This window comes from Oncorhynchus nerka, linkage group LG12, assembly GCF_034236695.1.
Source record: "Oncorhynchus nerka isolate Pitt River linkage group LG12, Oner_Uvic_2.0, whole genome shotgun sequence".
Lineage (NCBI taxonomy): Eukaryota > Metazoa > Chordata > Actinopteri > Salmoniformes > Salmonidae > Oncorhynchus > Oncorhynchus nerka.
Window position 1 is genome coordinate 18,677,084 of NC_088407.1, and position 19,680 is coordinate 18,696,763.

Genomic DNA, 19,680 nt, shown 5'->3' on the forward strand with positions numbered 1-19,680 from the left:
GCTGGAAAAGTTTAAAAAATAGCTCTCTCAAATAAAGCGTATGTGTGTTTTGTGTTGAAAAACTGAACAGTGAAATGAAGAAAAAGTAACAGAAGAGAAAGGGGGAGATTGAGTGAGGGAGGGAGGGAAAGAGGGATATGTGGTGAGGTATTTTTCTAACCTCACATCCACTGAGAGAGACAGACAGACATACAGACCGACGACAGACAGACGGCCTTACCACAAAGGTTCATGCTGTCTGGAATGCTTGGGACATCCCTACCCCATTGAAGATTACATTTAAAATTGTTAAGGTAAGGGTTAAGGTAAGGTTTAAGGTTAGGGCTACGTAAGGTTTAAGGTTAGGATAAGGGTAGGGGTTAGGGTTTAGGGTAGTCCCGAGGATCCCGGACAGAACTTGCAGCAAATCTCTACACTAGAAACAGTTTCTCAGGCAATTCAGTTAAGTTCAAATATGACTAGTCATAGTTTGGAATTCAATATAATGTATGTAATATATGTAATTTTTCAAGAAAAAAAAAAGAATTAAATTTTTGCTTAATACTTTTCATGGAATTGAAAATAAATCTCACAAATGAGACTTTGTATTTTAATCTCACAAATGTCAAAGAAACAAAACATATATAAAATAGGAAAATCTCGAAGGGTGCTTATAATTTACACTTTCAATCAAGAATTCACTTTGTGTCAGTAATGGCCCACACTTGAGCACAGACTGTACCTTTAAGAGATATGTATAGTGCACCAAGGGTCATGTTTACAAGGGATCCAACTGTTGTCAAATTAACTTCAAAAGTTGAAATGTTTAGCATTTTAGCTAATATTGAATTCTCCTAAACTGCTGCATAAATTCTAACCTGCTACGAAAATGTTTATCTGACGTTCATTTGACTAAATCTGGATCCCTTCTAGGCGGGAGAAGTGCGTGATATCTCCCAAGTGAAAGCGAAAGTCTCCAGCTCCCCATTTCGTGTAAGTGACTGTTACAAATAATTAACGTGCGGTTACACTGGGTGAGACGACACTCTACTGTCGACTGCAAAAAGTAGAATAATTAAGGTAGGCCTAAAAACGCTAAACCCTATTTCAAAGCAATTTCTGCATTATTATGTAACAACATGTCAATATAAACATTACTTGGGTAATTAAACGTTACTTGGGTGATTACTCGCTATATAGTATTGATATCAATATAGTGTAAATAAATGAAATTATAATGTATTCAATCCCAAAACAAGACACAATCTGGAATATTTCATTGCAAAATATTTTGGGGGAATTGAAAATTAAACACAAATTGGAGATTTTGAATTTTAATCTTAGATAGATAGTGTGGTCGAGTCAAACTATAGTCCCGATTTTCATGACTTGTGAGTGGACTTGGATTGAAGCATTAGTGACTCAGACTTGGACTCGCTTTCTCGACCATTGGTGACTCGGATTCGCCTTCTCGTAGCTTGTATTTGCGCTTGGACTGGATAGGCTACTATGATAAACAGAATAGTAGAAGGACAGGGTGCGCGCAGCACAGCAGCAGTGGTTCCATTATCTAGCAGTGGAAAGCGCCACACCCTGCATTCGCAGAAAATAATGATTGTGGGCAGACAGGCAGGCTCTGCTCCGGATCCGCTTCCGATCATAGGCTAGACGTAGCGACTCTCTTACTTCTCTGTATCCACCAGCCTACTATTTAGCTTTTCCTGGTTAAAATGGTTAAGAAACACAAACTGCTTTAAGGAATTGAAAACAATACTAGTATTGAGTTTAATAGTAAAACAACGCTAACTTCTCTCTCTCCCCTTGAGTATAATGGAAAAGTAGATTGTCGCCGACGCTCGTTTAATGTGAGTGTGTCAAAGACGCAATCGGAGTGCTACGGATCTCGTCTTTGAGCAGTCCCAGACGTCCTGATATTTCCAAACAGGTTTGATTTTATCCGCACAAAATCTGTGATGCTCTTGTAGTGTGAGATGTGCTACAACAAGTTTTGAGAACGGTGATCAGCAATAGCCAATGAGAGCTCGCCAGAGAAGAAAACAGTAGGATCATAAGGTTGTTTCGCGTCACCCAGGATGAGTAGACTAGAGCAGGAGCGATGACTACTACAAGTATGCGTTTTTACTTGCCTTTAACCAAAGCCAAAGTGTCAAATCGTTACAGCTCTGAAGTTCACAACCAATGTTATTCAATTCAAAATGCTGGCTAGATATTTCAACTCTGTATGGCAAGCGTGAATATCTGACTGGACGTTTATGGGGCTGCTTTGAGCCACAGCTCGTAGCTACGTAAATCTAATCATATTATTGTTTTGGCGAGACAGCCTGGTATCGAGATTCCTCACGAACAAGTGAATAATACTGTAGTGTGTGATCCTCGTCTGTGCCACTACGTTGGCAACACAGAAAAGACGGTAGGAAAGACAGCTGTTTAATGTGAGAGGCTCAGCGATGTTAGGATTTTTGAAAGTCGTGTAGTGTCCACCTGGCTTCAGTGAAATATACAAAAAAATGTCAGAATCCGAATACCCATTCTAGAGTACTACATACAGTATTTAAACTGCATACTATGTACTCAGTGTGGCTGTATGGTAGAGTGGGTACAATTCCATTTTACTGTCCCTCCGGGTTATAATCTGTGGAAAGCATTGAAAAAATGAAGGTGGAATTCCACAAAAAAATATTTTCCATAGGGACTTATCATCAATCAATATTTAAGCTATAAACTATTTGCATTTCTAAACCATTAGCTGTATGAAAAACACAGTTTGTGTGTTTTGATGCGGCACTGAAACCCCAAAAAGTGTTTTCACACCACTCTCTTACAGAAACCTTCAATATTGTTTTCTTTTTTATGTGTTTTGTTTGTTTGCCAGTTGTAATATAAAAATACAAAATATCTCATTTGTGAATTTGATTTTTAAGTCCCCCAAAAAGTGGTAGCTGAGCACCTGACTTACCATTAATTTATGTAGTAAATAAGTATTGAAACACAAGTATTGAATAGAAATTCTGAGGTACTGATAAACAGAAATTGAGGTAGAGATAAACAGTAAATTAGTTTTCTAATGAGGGAGGGGTGGTATACTGCCATCTGATGGCGACCAAAAGCAACTGCGTAATAAAACCTATTATAAATTGATAGACTCGTGACTCAGACATGGACTTGACTCAGACTTCAGCCATATGGACTCGTGACTCAACACGGACTCGAGTACAGAGGACTTGGGACTCGACTCGAACACAAGGTTAAGTGACTCGACTACAACACTGCAAATAGCAAACAAACAAACACGAATAAAACAGAAACAATCCTGAAGGTTTCTTTAATTTTCACTATCAATCATGAAGAAAATGATGTAACATCAACGTGATAAGTTAGTGAAATTGACAGAAAAGTGTCTGTGTCCGAAAACCCATACTAGCATACTACATATTTAAACGGCATACTATATACTCATCACATACTATTTAGCAAGTACCTTTTAGTAAAAATTATGCAACATGCCACGGCCACAATGCAGTAGCAGCTCCTCACTGGCTGAGTAGGTGAGGTGGGGCAGGGCCAAGTGTGGTTGGATTTTTACAAATTCAACAGACATGCATCGCAATAACCAGCATGATAATAGCTCATTTTCAATTTGATTAGTTCCTCTAAACTTAATAGAATAAGAATGGAGTTGTAGGCCTACTCAGGCTGATTATAGGCAGACTACCACATTCGACCAATACTGTAGCCCACGTGTGAAATCCATTCCACGGAGGGCCGAGTGTTTGTCAGTTATCGCTCCTCCTTTGTACTTGATTGATTAATTTAGGTCACTAATTAGTAAGGAACTCCTCACATATGGTTGTCTAGGGCTTAATTGAAAGGAAAAAACAAAAAGCTGCAGACACTGACTAGGCCCTCCATGGAATGAGTTTGACAACCCTGCCATAGCCCATCTATCCTCTTTAAACAGGACTGAAGACAGAAACAGGTCATTTGGTTCCATTTCAACATATTTATGAGTGCAACCAAAGTGCTTTAACATATATACAGTGCAATAAATCAAATATCCTAGTACACATACCTAAACTTTTCAAATGTTCAAATCAAAAGACTATTGCACAGAAACATTTGTAAAGTCGGGTGCCTGACATATTCAGAACCGCTGGACAGCAACATACTAAACTAAAGCACTGATCATTGGGAACGAGATCAGAATGACTGCTACGGCTTTATCCATAAACAAAGTAATTAAATAGGTAGCCTAGCCTATAAAACTAAAACAATCCATATGTTCAAATCAAAAGGCCTGATTAACATGACATCAATAATGCAGGCACATCCAGAGTCCCTGGTGTTGACAGATTCACAAATCAAAAGATGAAGGCCAATAGAACAAGAAACACCCTTCAATGCGAAAACAGAAATCCACTCTAATTTTTTAAAAAGAACACCACCGCAGAAGCTTCACTATTTGGCATATTTCCAATTAAGTAACCTAGTTTGTTGTTTGGCTACTTCTCCTATCACTCGCAGCCCACGTCTTCAAATTAATTGAGTATAACATCCTGGCATTTAAACCATACTTGATTTTCGAAAAATGTACATGCTATAAAACATAATTTTCCATACTGAGAAAGCGTCATGCGCGATTGCATTGTTTCCCGGTATTCAATGACTTCTTCTTCTGTATCATAGCGTTTGCACATTTTGTTTGTGCAATCCGCCACCTAATGTGCGGTAGTGTGTATTAAATCACGTTACTTCAATCACGTTTGTATTTGTGATACAACATTAAAAAGGGGAAAACATTTATATTGCACCACCGAACAACCCTACGCCTATATACCACTATTTAAAAATAAAAATCTCAAAACATCTGAAATCTTCTGCAGTAATCTAGTACACCCAGGTACTTCTCTGCAGCTACCACCCTCACTCATTACATTTTTTTTTACCTTTATTTCACTAGGCAAGTCAGTTAAGAACAAATTCTTAATTTTGATGACAGCCTAAGTTGGTTAACTGCCTTGTTCAGGGGCAGAACAACAGACTTTTACCTTGTCAGCTCAGGGATTCGATCTTGAAACCTTCCGGCTACTAGTCCAACGCTCTAACCACTAGGCTACCTGCCACCCCCCTATATGCTCCTGTAACATGCCAATGACCTGGGAGGACGGGACACCACCCCTCAACACACCCTGTAACTCTTCTGAGGTCAAATCTCGTGTACCCAAATACTTCTCTGCAGCTGCCACTATATCTATTTTCTGTGATTTATGTTCAATTTCTATGGTACTGTTGATATCCATTGCTATGACTGCGAAGAAGCCAACCTTACTGAAGCATAAATCACTCGTTGGCCTATCCCTGTGTGCTGGCACAAATCTACTACTCACTGGGATCCTCTCAGGATCCCTCACCCTTGACCCATCTTCCTCTACAAAAGCTCTAACAGGACAACTGATATATCCTAACATGACTTTTTCGGGTAGAGACTCTGACTCAAAACTCAAAAGGACTGACAGTGACGTCGCACCAAACGGAGGGCGTCACAAACGCCAGGAATTTTCAACTTCAATTGCTCCACCACTTAACGCTACCCCAGGAATCACTCTTTTAAATGGTGCCCTGTTCATAAGAGCAAAGAAAAAATAGATCTTGACCCAAGATGCGTGACACGTGGCACCTGCACCCCCTGGTCAGAAGAAATACAAACAAATATCACAAGTCCAATACAGATTACCTTCACTGATTCAACTGCACCAAACCCCTTTCCACCCACCCTGAAACCACAAATGGATCTGCCAAAAGGAGAGGATCCACATTCGCCAAAAATGTCACTGCTACTGGAAAAGATTCTTCTTTATCATGTCCAACGATGCCAGGCTCGGGTTCCAAGCTCTTCACCACACCTTCCACTTCACTTAACTCTGCCTCATTCACTTCCATTTCCCCTACAGAACTCAGTCTGGTGCACAGCTCACTCTTTTTGCACTTGACACCAATCTTCTTCGACACCCCCTCTCCATCAAGCGCTATGATGAAACTGGCTCTCATGAGAACCGCCACATGAATGGAAGACCCAGAGTTACCTCTGCTGCAGAGGATAAGTTCATTAGTTACCAGCCTCGTAAATTGCAGCCCAAATAAATGCTTCACAGAGTTCAAGTAACAGACACATCTCAACATCAACTGTTCAAAGGAGACTCAGGCCTTCATGGTCAAATTGCTGCAGAGAAACCACTACTAAAGGACACCAATAAGAAGAAGACTTGCTTGGGCCAAGAAACACGAGCAATGGAAATTAGAGCGGTGGAAATTTGTCCTCTGGTCTTGAGTCCAAATTCGAGATTTTTGGTTCCAACTGCTGTGTCTTTGTGTGTATTTCCCAACGTAAAGCATGGAGGAGGAGGTGTTATGGTGTGAGGGTGCTTTGCTGGTGACACTGTCTGTGATTTATTTAGAATTCAAGGCACACTTAACCAGCATGGCTACCACAGCATTCTGCAGCAAATTCCATCCCATCTGGTTTCGGCTTAGTGGGACTATCATTTGTTTTTCAACAGGACAATGGTCTAACACACCTCCAGGCTTTGTAAGGGCTATTTTACCAAGAAGGAGAGTGATGGAGTGCTGCATCAGATGACCTGGCCTCCACCAAATTGAGATGGCTTGGGATGAGTCAGACCGCAGAGTGAAGGAAATTCAGCCAACAAGTGCTCAGCATATGTGGGAACTTCTTCAAGACTGTTGGAAAAGCATTCCAGGTTAAGCAGGTTGAGAGAATGCGAAGAGTGTGCAAAGCTGTCATCAAGGCAAAGGGTGGCTATTTGAAGAATCTCAAATACAAAATATATTTTGATGTTAACACTTTTTTGGTTACTACATGATTCTATGTGTTATTTCATAGTTTTGATGTCTTAACTATTTTTCCACAATGTAGAAAATATTAAAAATAAAGGAAAACCCTTGAATGAGTAGGTGTTGTAAAACTTTTGACCAGTAGTGTATATTTTCTAAAAGACTTCAAATAAAACTCACAAATGAGACAGTTGTTATTTTAATCCTACAAGCACATTACTCCTATTCACTGTTTATGATTGATCTCACATTTTTATGGTTAGGCTACTTGATAATAAGCATTTTAATTTAGACCTCCACTTGTAATACAGTGTATGAAGATTATGCAGAATATTTCAAACAAATGATGTTGCCCTATGTAGCATTTTGAAAACGTATTAGGTAGTAAGTAGTATCTACATGTATTTTCAATTTAGTAGCTTTACATTTACAATTTAAACATATTTTAGATTTAGAAAAATAACACAAGCTACTTATATGGCATCAATAAAAGGTTCCTCAAGCCCTGATAAATCTTTAATTATTCTCTTTTCCCTTTTTTTGTCACTTAGGAGACTGGGAATGTTAATTCTGCCCCCTAGCTTCAAGAGGTGAAAGAAACAGTGACCAAACACCACCATGGAAAACGACATGGACGATTATCCTCTGTATTCTGACGATGACCTTTACGTCCCTGAATCAGAGGATATTGCAGTGTCAGTGCTTCTTCTCCTTGGAATTTTCTCAATCCTCCCTGTCCTTGGTTGGATTATCTTGTCCTTCTATTGTAAGCGCTGGAAAATAATACCTGTCTCATTCTCTTTCGTGTCCCTCCTTGTCACTGACGCTCTGCAGCTGATCGCTTCCCCTTTCATTGTGGAAACTGTGCTAACCGGGGTTCCCTGTTGGCATGCTCATTGGTGGTGCATTACAGTATACACACTGTTCTCAGTGTCAAGATTCTGCGGTCTGTTTTTTCAAATAACGGTTGCTCTGGATAATATCTGCTCTCTGAAAAGGCATCTTCAGCAAGTTGACAGTCTATTGGTTCGTCGGTGGTGTTCCCTGTTCATGTCTGTCAGTGTGCATATTGTCAACAACTCTGACATGGTCACCTTCTTTATGAACTTCGGTGTGTGGTCCTTCTACCCTTTATTGACATGTTTTGCACATATATTTGATATGAACTACTTATTTTACTATGTTTTGAATACTTTATTTGGATTGGGTGCTGTGGTCACAGCTGCTGCAGCATGTGTGATAACCTTCATAACTGTGCCAGCAGTGAACCCCACCAAAAAGCAATGTCAGTGTTTGAAGGTATTAGCAGTGGCCATGTTTACTTTTATGATACTCTATGTTCCTGAGTTCCTCTACTGGATAATACAACACCACAGACCGGCTTGGATGCAGGGATTTAGTCATGTTGTCCACTATCTGCCGTGCCTGAGACCCATCACTGACTGTGTCCTGTGTTGGTTTGTCTGCAAGGACAGGGTGTGTCCTAGAGATCAGCAAACAACAGACCTAGCACGCAATTCACCTATCCTCGATTCCTCTCATCATGTCCCCTCGCTTTCTGAAAACACATCGGTGGTTTAGAACCATGGAGAGAAACCTCCAATACGGGAGGATGCGAGGAATCAAGGAAAGATAAATTGAGATAGAGCACAGTACTGAGGGCTAATAATCATATGATGGAGAGGAGGAGGCTGGTGGGAGGAGCTATATGAGGACTGGCTCATTGTAATGACTGGAATAGAATTAATGGAACTGAGTCAAACGTGGTTTCCATGTGTTTGAGACCGTTCCATTAATGCCATTCCAGCCATTACAAAGAGCCTCTCGTCGTATAGCTCCCCCCACCAGCCTCCACTGGTATAAAGTAACTTCTCACTCCTGTTTAAGAGTGTTAAGGGAATTTTTATCAATGATGACTAATTATGTATACATTTCAATCAGGACTGACGTGTCCAAATGCTATTATGTACTGTACTATATGAATTTTCTCTCTTATTCCCATTCCCAATTGTATATAATATAGTCAGGAGTTTAGAACAATGCCTTGGTACAAATGAATGAACTATCTCCAGATGGCAGGGACGGACTATCTCTAGACTGTCTAGAATGCTATCTACACAAACGGACCTTGGCTACAGGTGAGGAGGGAAGGCTCGAGAACTATAGGGCCTCTCTACCGGTGTCATGAAGAGATAGAACATTTAGAAAACGCTGACGTCATTTTCAGTTTATAACCTGTGGAAAAATGTGTATATACCCAGTACACTCTTGAATTAAACGCTGTTACCTGACCGGGGCTCTGTCCATTCTTATAAAAATATTGGGTCTTACAATCCCTTCGAATGCATTGACAGAGTATTTAATTCTGATTGGGAAACAATACAGAGGAATTTAGAATTCCTTTAACAAAGAGTCATTTGTAGGATGAGATTCAGAGGGAGAAGTGGGAGAATTGGTGAATTGGTGAATTGGGAATGGATGATACCTGTGTAAAATATGTAAAAAACTGTAAATATTTTATGAATGAAATAAAAACTCAATGTTTTGGTTTATTGTTTTGCTCTAAGGCCAGAATAAAATCAGACTGCAGGTTCTCTACAATGCAGCTTCGGAAGGCAATTTCTGATTGAGTCGACATATGCAGTGGTTACCGTGAATGAGATCTCCGTGACCGTGAGAACATTGAGTTATTAAAATCTGCATTGCTGATAATCTTGTCAGGATTTGGCCAGGGTTGTTCCGGTTTTTGTTCACTAGATGACCCCATTGTGCTTTTTGACCTTTTGTTTTCCCTTGATCCCCATTATTATTTGCACCTGTGCCTCGTTTCCCCTGATTGTATTTAAACCCTTAGTTTTCCTCAGTTATTTGCTCTGTGTTTGTATGTTAGCACCCAGCCCTAGTATTCTGTGAACTATTGTTGATCCCGGTGGACTCTCTTATGGAATTCTGTTTTTTTGTTCTTGTTTATTTATTTTTGAGTATCTTTTGAGGCTTTTTATGCTATACCTACCACCTTGTGGATTTACCTTTTTTGTCTTGGAGGATTACCTTTGTTCTTGTGGAATTCCTTTTGAGGTTGTGGAGTTACATGTTTTCCTGAAGGACTTCACTTTTTACTTCATTAAATACACCGTCTCAAGTACTGCTGTGTCTGCCTCATCTTCTGGGGTCTGTTGACTATTCGTGGCTCAGTTGGTTAAGTGACTGTTTCTCACTCCGGAGACCCGGGTTCGTAACCAGGTCCTGACAAATCTGAAGATAAATTGAATCCCGGGCCTAGCACTTGCACTTGTATTTTCACTGGGCTTTGCTGATAGCTGCTTTATTAGAGAACGTTTTTACTTTCAATGACGTTGATTTGTGGTTGTCTTACCTACAGTACCTTAGTTGAATGCACTGACTGTAAGTAAATCTGGATGAGAGAATCTAGAATGGGATTACAATATTTAAAAATTATAAAAAAGGATGAACAACATCACAATGTGTGAATAGGATAACTGTTTTTGATACAAAGTGACAAGTTATTGGCCTTCCAAGGAGGATTAAAAACAAGTACAGTTGAAGTCGGAAGTTTACATACACCTTAGCCAAATACATTTAAACTCAGTTTTTCACAATTCCTGACATTTAATCCTAGTAAAAATTCCCTGTCTTAGGTCAGTTAGGATCACTACTTTATTTTACGAATGTGAAATGTCAGAATAATAGTAGAGAATGATTTATTTCAGCTTTTATTTATTTCCTCACATTCCCAGTGGGTCAGAAGTTTACATACACTCAATTAGTATTTGGTAGCAGTGCTTTTAAATTGTTTAACTTGGATCAAACGTTTCAGGTAGCCTTCCACAAGCTTCCCACAATAAGTTGGGTGAATTTTGGCCCATTCCTCCTGACAGAGCTGGTGTAACTGAGTCATGTTTGTAGGCCTCCTTGCTCGCACATGCTTTTTCAGTTCTGCCCACAAATGTTCTATGGAATTAAGGTCAGGGCATTGTGATGGCCACTCCAATACCTTGACTTTGTTGTCCTTAAGCCATTTTGCCACAACTTTGGAAGTGTGCTTGGGGTCATTGTCCACTTGGAAGACCCATTTGCGACCAAGCTTTAACTTCCTGACTGATGTCTTGAGATGTTGCTTCAATATATCCACATAATTTTCCTCCCTCATGATGCCATCTATTTTGTGAAGTGTACCTGCAGCAAAGCACCCCCACAACATGATGCTGCCACTCCCGTGCTTCACGGTTGGGATAGTGTTCTTCGGCTTGCGAACCTCCCCCTTTTTCCTCCAAACATAACGATGGTCATTATGGCCAAACAGTTCTATTTTTGTTTCATCAGACCAGAGGACATTTCTCCAAAAAGTTCCATCTTTGTCCCTATGTGCAGTTTCAAACCGTAGTCTGGCTTTTTTATGGCGGTTTTGGAGCAGTAGATTCTTCCTTGCTGAGCAGCCTTTCAGGTTATGTTGATATAGGACTTGTTTTACTGTGGATATAGATACTTTTGTACCTGTTTCCTCAAGCATCTTCACAAGGTCCCTTTCTGTGGCTCTGGGATTGATTTGCACTTTTCGCACCAAAGTATGTTCAACTCTAGGAGACAGAACGCGTCTCCTTCCTGAGCGGTATGATGGCTGCATGGTCCCATGGTGTTTATACTTGCGTACTATTGTTTATACAGATGAACGTGGTACCTTCAGGTATTTGGAAATTGCTCCCAAGGATGACCCAGACTTGTGGAGGTCTACAATTGTTATTCTGAGGTCTTGGCTGATTTCTTTTGATTTTCCCATGATGTCAAGCAAAGAGGCACTGAGTTAGAAGGTAGGCCTTGAAATACATCCACAGGTACACCTCCAATTGACTCAAATGATGTCAATTAGCCTATCAGAAGCTTCTAAAGCCATGACATCCTTTTCTGGAATTTCCAAGCTGTTTAGAGGCACAGTCAACTTAGTGTGTGTACACTTATGACCCACTGGATTTGTGATACAGTGAATTAAAAGTGAAATAATCTGTCTGTAAGCAATTGTTGGACATATTACTTGTGTCATGCACAAAGTACATGTCCTAACAGACCTGCCAAAATCACAGCATGTTTTGGAACTACTGAACATAACATAAAATGAGATTTTGGGATATAAATATGCACTTTATCGAACAAAACATACATGTATTGTGTAACATGAAGTCCTATGAGTGTCATCTGAGGAATATCATCAAAGGTTAGTGATTAATTTTATCTCTATTTGTGCTTTTTGTGACTCCTCTCTTTGGCTGGAAAAATGGCTGGGTTTTTCTGTGACTTGGCTCTGGCCTAACATAATCGTTTGTGGAGCTTTTGCTGTAAAGAATTTTTGAAATCAGACATTGTGGCTGGATTAACGAGAACGTTATCTTTAAAATGGTGCCTAATACTTGTATGTTTGAGAAATGATTTATGAGATTTCTGTTGATTTGTATTTGGTGCCCTGCAATTTCATTGGCTGTTGACAGGTGGGACGCTACCGCTAGCGGAACCCCGTTCCCAGACAGGTTAAGCATGACGCATTGCGAAGTGCCTGGATACAGCAGTTAGATGTGGTATATTACCGCAAACCCCGGGGGTGCTTTATTGCTATTATAAATGGGTTACCAACGTAATTAAAAGAGTAAAAATTAATGTTTTGTCATAGCAGTGGTATATGGTCTGATATACCACGGCTTTCAGCCAATCAGCATTCAGGGCTTGAACCAGGTTTATAATTGTAAATAAATCCCCTTTGTGCATGTGCATAACTATGGATACATTAAACAGGAGGGTTTCAATGATGAAAGTTGGACAGAGGATCTCTAAATCTCTGATGAAGAAAAACCTGGATTAACATAAAAAACGAATGTTAGTCTATGTTCTGCCAATTGTGATGTTATTATGAGCCAAATGCTAAGGCTACAAATGGCCCATTTGCAAGATTGATTTATCATTTCAATAGGCATAGGCTACAGACTAAACTGGGTTTATGATTGTAATTCAATTTTGCCATGGTTTTCTTAGATAAAGACAGGTAGCCCATGGCCCCTGATAGGCCTACATCTCATTTCAGATGGTCTACAGTAGCCCAGACAATATGTAGGCAATATGTAAACTGAACCATTAAGCAGCTTGCTTAGTTCAGATTAATAGACTAATTTATTCAACAGGAATAGCGAGGCGATTAAGAGGTACGTTCTTGTGTTTCCCAATAGCCTGCTGGAATAGACTACTGAGGATGGGGTCATCATTTTAATCACTGAATTAAATATTAATAATATGTAAATGAATATGCTTGTCAACAACAGCCAGTGTTTATTTTTAAAATGTGTTTTCCCTGCCTAACCGACTACTGTTCAATCTAATGCGTTCTAACTGATCAGCATTTGCGAGCTTTGATCATTTCCAATTTAATTAACTAAACATGTCCATTAATAATTGCATAATAACACAAGGCTACAACAACAATAAACTGAAGTTATAGTATATTTATTACATTTGTTTGCCAACAAGTGGCACAAATTGATTTGCAATGACTCCAGTGATATCGTCATTTCAACATATTTATTGTATTAAATGGTAGCCTACAATGGCATATACATTAATAGGCTACTTGATGGCAAACAGAGGCGAATGTATCATTCTTCACATTTAGCCTAATGTCAGTTTCATTGAGAACTTTCCCCATAAAAAGAACCACGCCAGGGAGTCCCTTAACTTCTATTTCAAATTTCCACTCGGGCAGCTCCGGAGACCCAAGAACTGAGCATGCATATGTAACGGATGTGAAACGGCTAGCCTAGTTAGCAGTGCGCGCTAAATAGCATTTCAATCGGTGACGTCGCTCTGAGACCTTGAAGTAGTAGTTCCCCTTGCTCTGCAAGTGCCGCAGCTTTTGTGGAGCGATGGGTAACGATGCTTCGAGGGGTGACTGTTGTTGATGTGTGCAGAGGGTCCCTGGTTCGCGCCCGGGTATGGGCGAGGGGACGGTCTAAAGTTATACTGTTACACATAAAGTTTGCACTTCGCTTGATACCGTTTTCTTTAAGCAGTCAACATTCGAATGCAGTTTAAACCACCTCCTAACTAATTCATGTAATGCGCCCTAGTGCCCCCAAAGTTATTTTCGAGTGCTTTGTCGCCATTATTTATTCATATGCATCAGTTATAGCGTATTAATATGTTTTATGGAAAATGGGTTGGAAATAGGTGCCTCCGTATGACAAACTAGATAGCCTATTTACAACTGGTAAACAAAAAAACAAAAAAATTGTCACAACCTGCGCGCCTGCTGCTCTCGTCTCTCGCTCACGTGATTCAGCCAATATTAAAAACCATGAACTCTAACCACGCTGCATTTTGGTCCTCCTCTCCTTCGACGGAAGAAAAACGTTACAGAACCACCCACCACAACAGGACCAAGCAGCGTGGTGACAGGCAGTGGCAGCAGGAGCAGCACAAGGAGGAATGGACATGGGAGGTCGAGTTGGACGGAAAAGGACCCTGGGCACAGCCAGGAGAATATCGCCGCCCCAAAGAAGAGCTGGAGGCAGCGAAGGCGGAGAGGTGCTGGTATGAGGAGGCAGCACGGCGGCGCGGACGGAAGCCCGAGAGTCAGCCCCAAAAATGTATTGGGGGGTGGCACACAGGGAGTGTGGCGAAGCCAGGTAGGAGACCTGCGCCAACTTCCTGTGCTTACCAGAGGGCGAGAGAGACCGGGCAGGCACCGTGTTATGCTGTGGAGCGCACGGTGTCCCCAGTGCGGGTGCATAGCCCGGTGTGGTACATACCAGCTCCTCGAATCGGCCGGGCTATAGTGGGCATCGAGCCAGGTGCCATGAAGCCGGCTCTATGCATCTGGTCTCCAGTGCGTCTCCTTGGGCCGGCGTACATGGCACCAGCCTTACGCATGGTGTCCCCGGTTCACCTGCACAGCCCAGTGCGGGCTATTCCACCTCGCCACACTGGCAGGGCGACCGGGAGCATTTAACCAGGTAAGGTTGGGCAGGTTCGGTGCTCAAGAGCTCCAGTGCGCCTGCACGGTCCGGTCTATCCAGTGCCACCTCCACGCACCAGCCCTCCAGTGGCAGCCCCCAGCACCAGGCTGTCTCTCCGTCCTTTGGCTACAGGTGCTCCCGTCTCTCCAGAGCTGCTAGAGTCTCCCGTGTCTCCAGAGCTGCTAGTCTCTCGTCTCTCCAGAGCTGCTAGAGTCTCCCATCTCTCCAGAGCTGCTAGAGTCTCCCGTCTCTCCAGAGCTGCTAGAGTCTCCCGTCTCTCCAGAGCTGCTAGAGTCTCCCGTCTCTCCAGAGCTGCTAGAGTCTCCCGTCTCTCCAGAGCTGCTAGAGTCTCCCGCCTGTCCAGAGCTGCTAGAGTCTCCCGTCTGTCCAGAGCCGCTAGTCTGCAAGGAGCCGCCTGAGCCGCCAGTCTGCAAGGAGCAGCCAGAGCCGCCAGTCTGCAAGGAGCCGCCAGAGCCGCCAGTCTGCAAGGAGCCGCCAGAGGCGCCAGTCTGCAAGGAGCCGCCAGAGCCGCCAGTTTACAAGGAGCCGCCAGAGCCGCCAGTCTGCCAGGAGCCGCCAGAGGCGTCAGTCAGCCAGGAGCACCCAGAGGCGTCAACCAGTCCTGAGCTGCCCCTCAGTCTTAATCCTACAAACACATTATACCCATTCACTGTTTATGATTGATCATTACACATTTTTATGCTTAGGCTACTTGATAATAAGCATTTGAATTGATAGACCCCCACTTGTAGCACAGTGTGTGAAGATTTGGGAAATATGTCAAATCAATTACTTTTCAATTTCACATCATGCAGTATATTTCAAATAAATGATGTTGCCTTATGTAGCATTTTGAAAACGTATCAGGTAGTAGTATCTAAATGTATTCTCAATCTAGTAGTGTTACATTTACAATGTAAAACTATTTTAGATTAAGAAAAATAATCGGGTACTTACATGGCATCAATAAAAAGGTTTCCCAAGCCCTGATAAATATTTAACTATCCTCTTTTCTCTTTTCTTGTCACCTAGGAGACTGGAGTTAAAGAAACAGTGACCCATTGCCACCATGCAAAATGATGATGACGATGACCATTACCGCCCTGAATCAGAGAACATCGCAGTGTCAGTGCTTCTACTCCTTAGTTTTTTCCCAATCCTCCCTGCCCTTGGTTGGATTATCCTGTCCTTCTATCGTAAGTGCTGGGACAGAAAACACGTCTCAATCTCTTTTGTGTTCCTCCTCCTTGCTGACACACTGCAGTTGATTGTTTCCCCTTTCATTGTGGAAACTGTGCTAACCGGGGTTCCCTGTTGGCATGCTAATTGGTGGTGCACTACAGTATACCCCCTGTTCTCAGTGTCAAGATTCAACGGCCTGTTTTTACACCTGATGGTTGCTCTGGAGAAGATCATCTCTCTGAGATGTTCACGGGTTGTCATCCCACAGATTTCTGTTTTTGTACTTCAGTATGATGTTTTTCTACACTGGGTTTATATTTTTGGTACATGTGCTTGATATTTACTCATTTTCCTACAGAGTGAATACTTCCCTTGGAGTGGTTGCTTTGTGCACAGCTGCTGCAGCATGTTTGTTAGCTCTCAAACCATTGAACTGTCATTGTTTGAAGGTATTAGCAGTAGCCATGTTTACTTTTATGATACTCTATGTTCCTGAGTTCCTCTACTGGATAATACAACACCACAGACCTGCTTGGATGCAGGGATTTAGTCATGTTGTCCACTATCTGCCGTGCCTGAGACCCATCACTGACTGTGTCCTGTGTTGGTTTGTCTGTGTAGACGGGGAGCTTCCTAGAGAGCAGCAACCGACAGACATAGAATTCAATTCACCTATCCTTGATTCCGCTCATTCTGTCCCCTCGTCTTCTGTTAGAGGAATTAAATTCCTATATGTTTATTAACCTCTTAAGTCGACCCTCTACTTTTTTGAACATTCTGTTAAAAATCGTGCAACATTTCAGCGCCCTGCTACTCATGCCAGGAATATAGTATATGCATTTGCTTAGTCTGTGTGGATAGAAAACACACAGACGTTTATAAAACTGGTTAAATCACTGCTGTGGCTTTACCAGAACGGCATTTACATCGAAAAGCACAGGAAAAACTGATCACTGAAAATGGGAAAATATATCCATGCGCTACTTGAACCCTTTGATAAAGGTGAACCACAATTAATTGACTGAGGTTGCAGTACCTACAGCTTCCACACGGTGTCTAGAGTCTTGTCATTTCCCTTCGAGTTTTTTCTTGGTCAAACACATGCAGGGCACCGTATCTCCTCAGGTCTAGGACCGGATATTTTCGTTGAGTTTCTAGCCGGACATTTTTCCAGACGGACAGCTAATGATCTTTACATCGCCTCCTGATGAATTTTATCGCTTATTAACGTTTACTAATACCTAAAGTTGCATTACAAACGTATTTCGAAGTGTTTTGTGAAAGTTTATCGTCGACTTTTTGAATTTTAAAAAATGACGTTACGTTTTGAAACAATGTTTTTTTCGTTTATCACACAGTCTACATATAACGATATCTAGGCTTTATATGGACCGATTTAATCGAAATAAAGACCCAAATAGTGTTTATGGGACATCTAGGAGTGCCAACAAAGAAGATGGTGAAAGGTAATGAATGTTTTCTATTTTATTGTGCGGTTTGTGTAACGCCGAAATGCTAATTATTTTGTTTACGTCCCCTGCGGGTCTTTTGGGGTGTTACATGCTATCAGATAATAGCTTCTCATGCTTTCGCCGAAAAGCATTTTAAAAATCTGACTTGTTGCCTGGATTCACAACGAGTGTAGCTTTAATTCGATACCCTGCATGTGTATTTTAATGAACTTTTGAGTTTTAACTAATACTATTAGCATTTAGCGTAGCGCATTTGCATTTCCAGAGCTCTAGTTGGGACGCAAGCGTCCCGAGTAGAAGCAAGAGGTTAACCAATTCAATTAATACACTCAGCCAATTTATAAGGATTTGTAAGATACGTATTTGCAGAAAATGGGCAAAGACCAGTCTCAAAATCAAGCAATAGCATTTATTCTCCAGAGTACTGAACATGATACAATTTACAACAGGTTATAAACTGAAAATGACGTCATAGGTTTTAAACTGTCCCATCCCTCCTCCACTCCGATACAATGGCAGTATAGTTCACAAGCCTTCCTACATCGTCCACCACAGGTTTAGATCATTTAAGACCAGGCCATGGTCTCCCTGTGTAGATAAGCATTCTAGCCTGTCTGACGATAAGTTCATTCGTTTCTACCAAGGAACAGACAGTCTTTGTTCTAATTCTTGATTATAATTACACACATTATATTCAGTAATAGGATTAAAAGAAAATTCATACATCTATACCGTAACATAATAGTATTCTGATTAGTCAGTCCTGATTGAAATGTATACATAATTAGTCATTATTGATAAAAAAAATCCCTTAACATCTTCTCAAAACACATTGGAGGAGAAGGACCATGGGGAGGGACCTCCAATCCGGGAGGATGCGATGTCATTACATTTTACATTTCAAATTACCATAACCTCCCACAACATTGACCATAATTAATTCAACTATTGTTTATCAGTTACATCTTTCATTAAATGATTTGGAACATATCAAGACGTTTTTAGTCAGTACAAACATTCCCAGTTCATAATTATAATAAATAATGATGACATAATTAACAACAGGAAACTTTTTTATTTTGTTCTTTGTTATATTAACTTTATATCATATATTTTCCTCACACATGATCTGAGTAATTAGATTCACATTACTGTCTATAGACAATAGAGAGCAGCATTACTGTGAGGTGTAAATTCTAATCAAGTGAGAGAGACTGTCATTTCTTCAAACAATCAATCCTTATTTGATATTGATTAATTATTGCAATAATGGAGCTGGTCAACAAACCACCTGTAGGTGATTCAGTGAGATCCCAATGATTCTGAGTTGGGGCTTGCCTTTATATAGTGTCACTCCCTGACCATAGAGAGGCCTAGGTTCTCTATGGTGTTGTAGGTCAGGGCGTGACTCGGGGGTGTTCTAGTTTAATATTTCTATGTTGGTGTTTTGTATGGTTCCCAATTAGAGGCAGCTGGTAATCGTTGCCTCTAATTGGGGATCATATTTAGGTAGCGATTTTTCCCACCTGTGTTGGTGGGATATTGTTTTTGTGTGAGTGCATTCAGCACCACGTAGTTCACGTTCGTTGGTCTTTGTTGTTTTGTTAGAAGTTTCTCTATAAATAAATATGTGAAACTATAATCATGCTGAGCCTTGGTCCGTCTATCACAACGAACATGACATATAGCCTAACTTTGTAACATTTCCTTAATCCACCACAACTGTCTCAATGTGTCTAACCAACCGATATTTACTGGATGAGGTGACCAAATATTCTGTCCTCTGTTTTCTTGCGAGTACTAAGAACTGTTTGTCTTAGAATAGAGGATTATGAGAGACTTTGTTCGGAACAGAGATGCCTCGTTACGAATATGCAAGTTTCAGAGTACAGAGGGCGGGGGTAAGAACATGAGATGTGCACAGCTGTGGTGAATTAGGTACAGAGTTATGTGAAAACAGCAAATTACACAACCAGAGTAACAGGATTGTGCACGCATATAATTTATATAAACCTTAAAGTAATGCTAATACAATTTCCCTTACACTGGGTATCTGGGTTTTTACCTTTTCCTTTGTTTCTGTCCATTCCCTCTTCCTTCTGGTGAACGATCTGTCCATCCAGCTCCAGTGGAGTTGGAAATCAGACAACCCCTGTTTCATCATC

At 41.0% G+C, this 19,680-nt stretch overlaps 1 long non-coding RNA gene across 1 annotated transcript; it reads left to right on the forward strand.

Annotated features, from left to right (window-relative positions):
* Nucleotides 1-970: 970 nt before the first annotated feature.
* LOC115136163 (uncharacterized) lies at nt 971-9,994 on the forward strand. The gene is made up of 2 exons (XR_010465265.1): nt 971-1,059; nt 7,401-9,994. It is a non-coding gene; the product is annotated as an uncharacterized LOC115136163 (long non-coding RNA).
* Nucleotides 9,995-19,680: the final 9,686 nt, after the last annotated feature.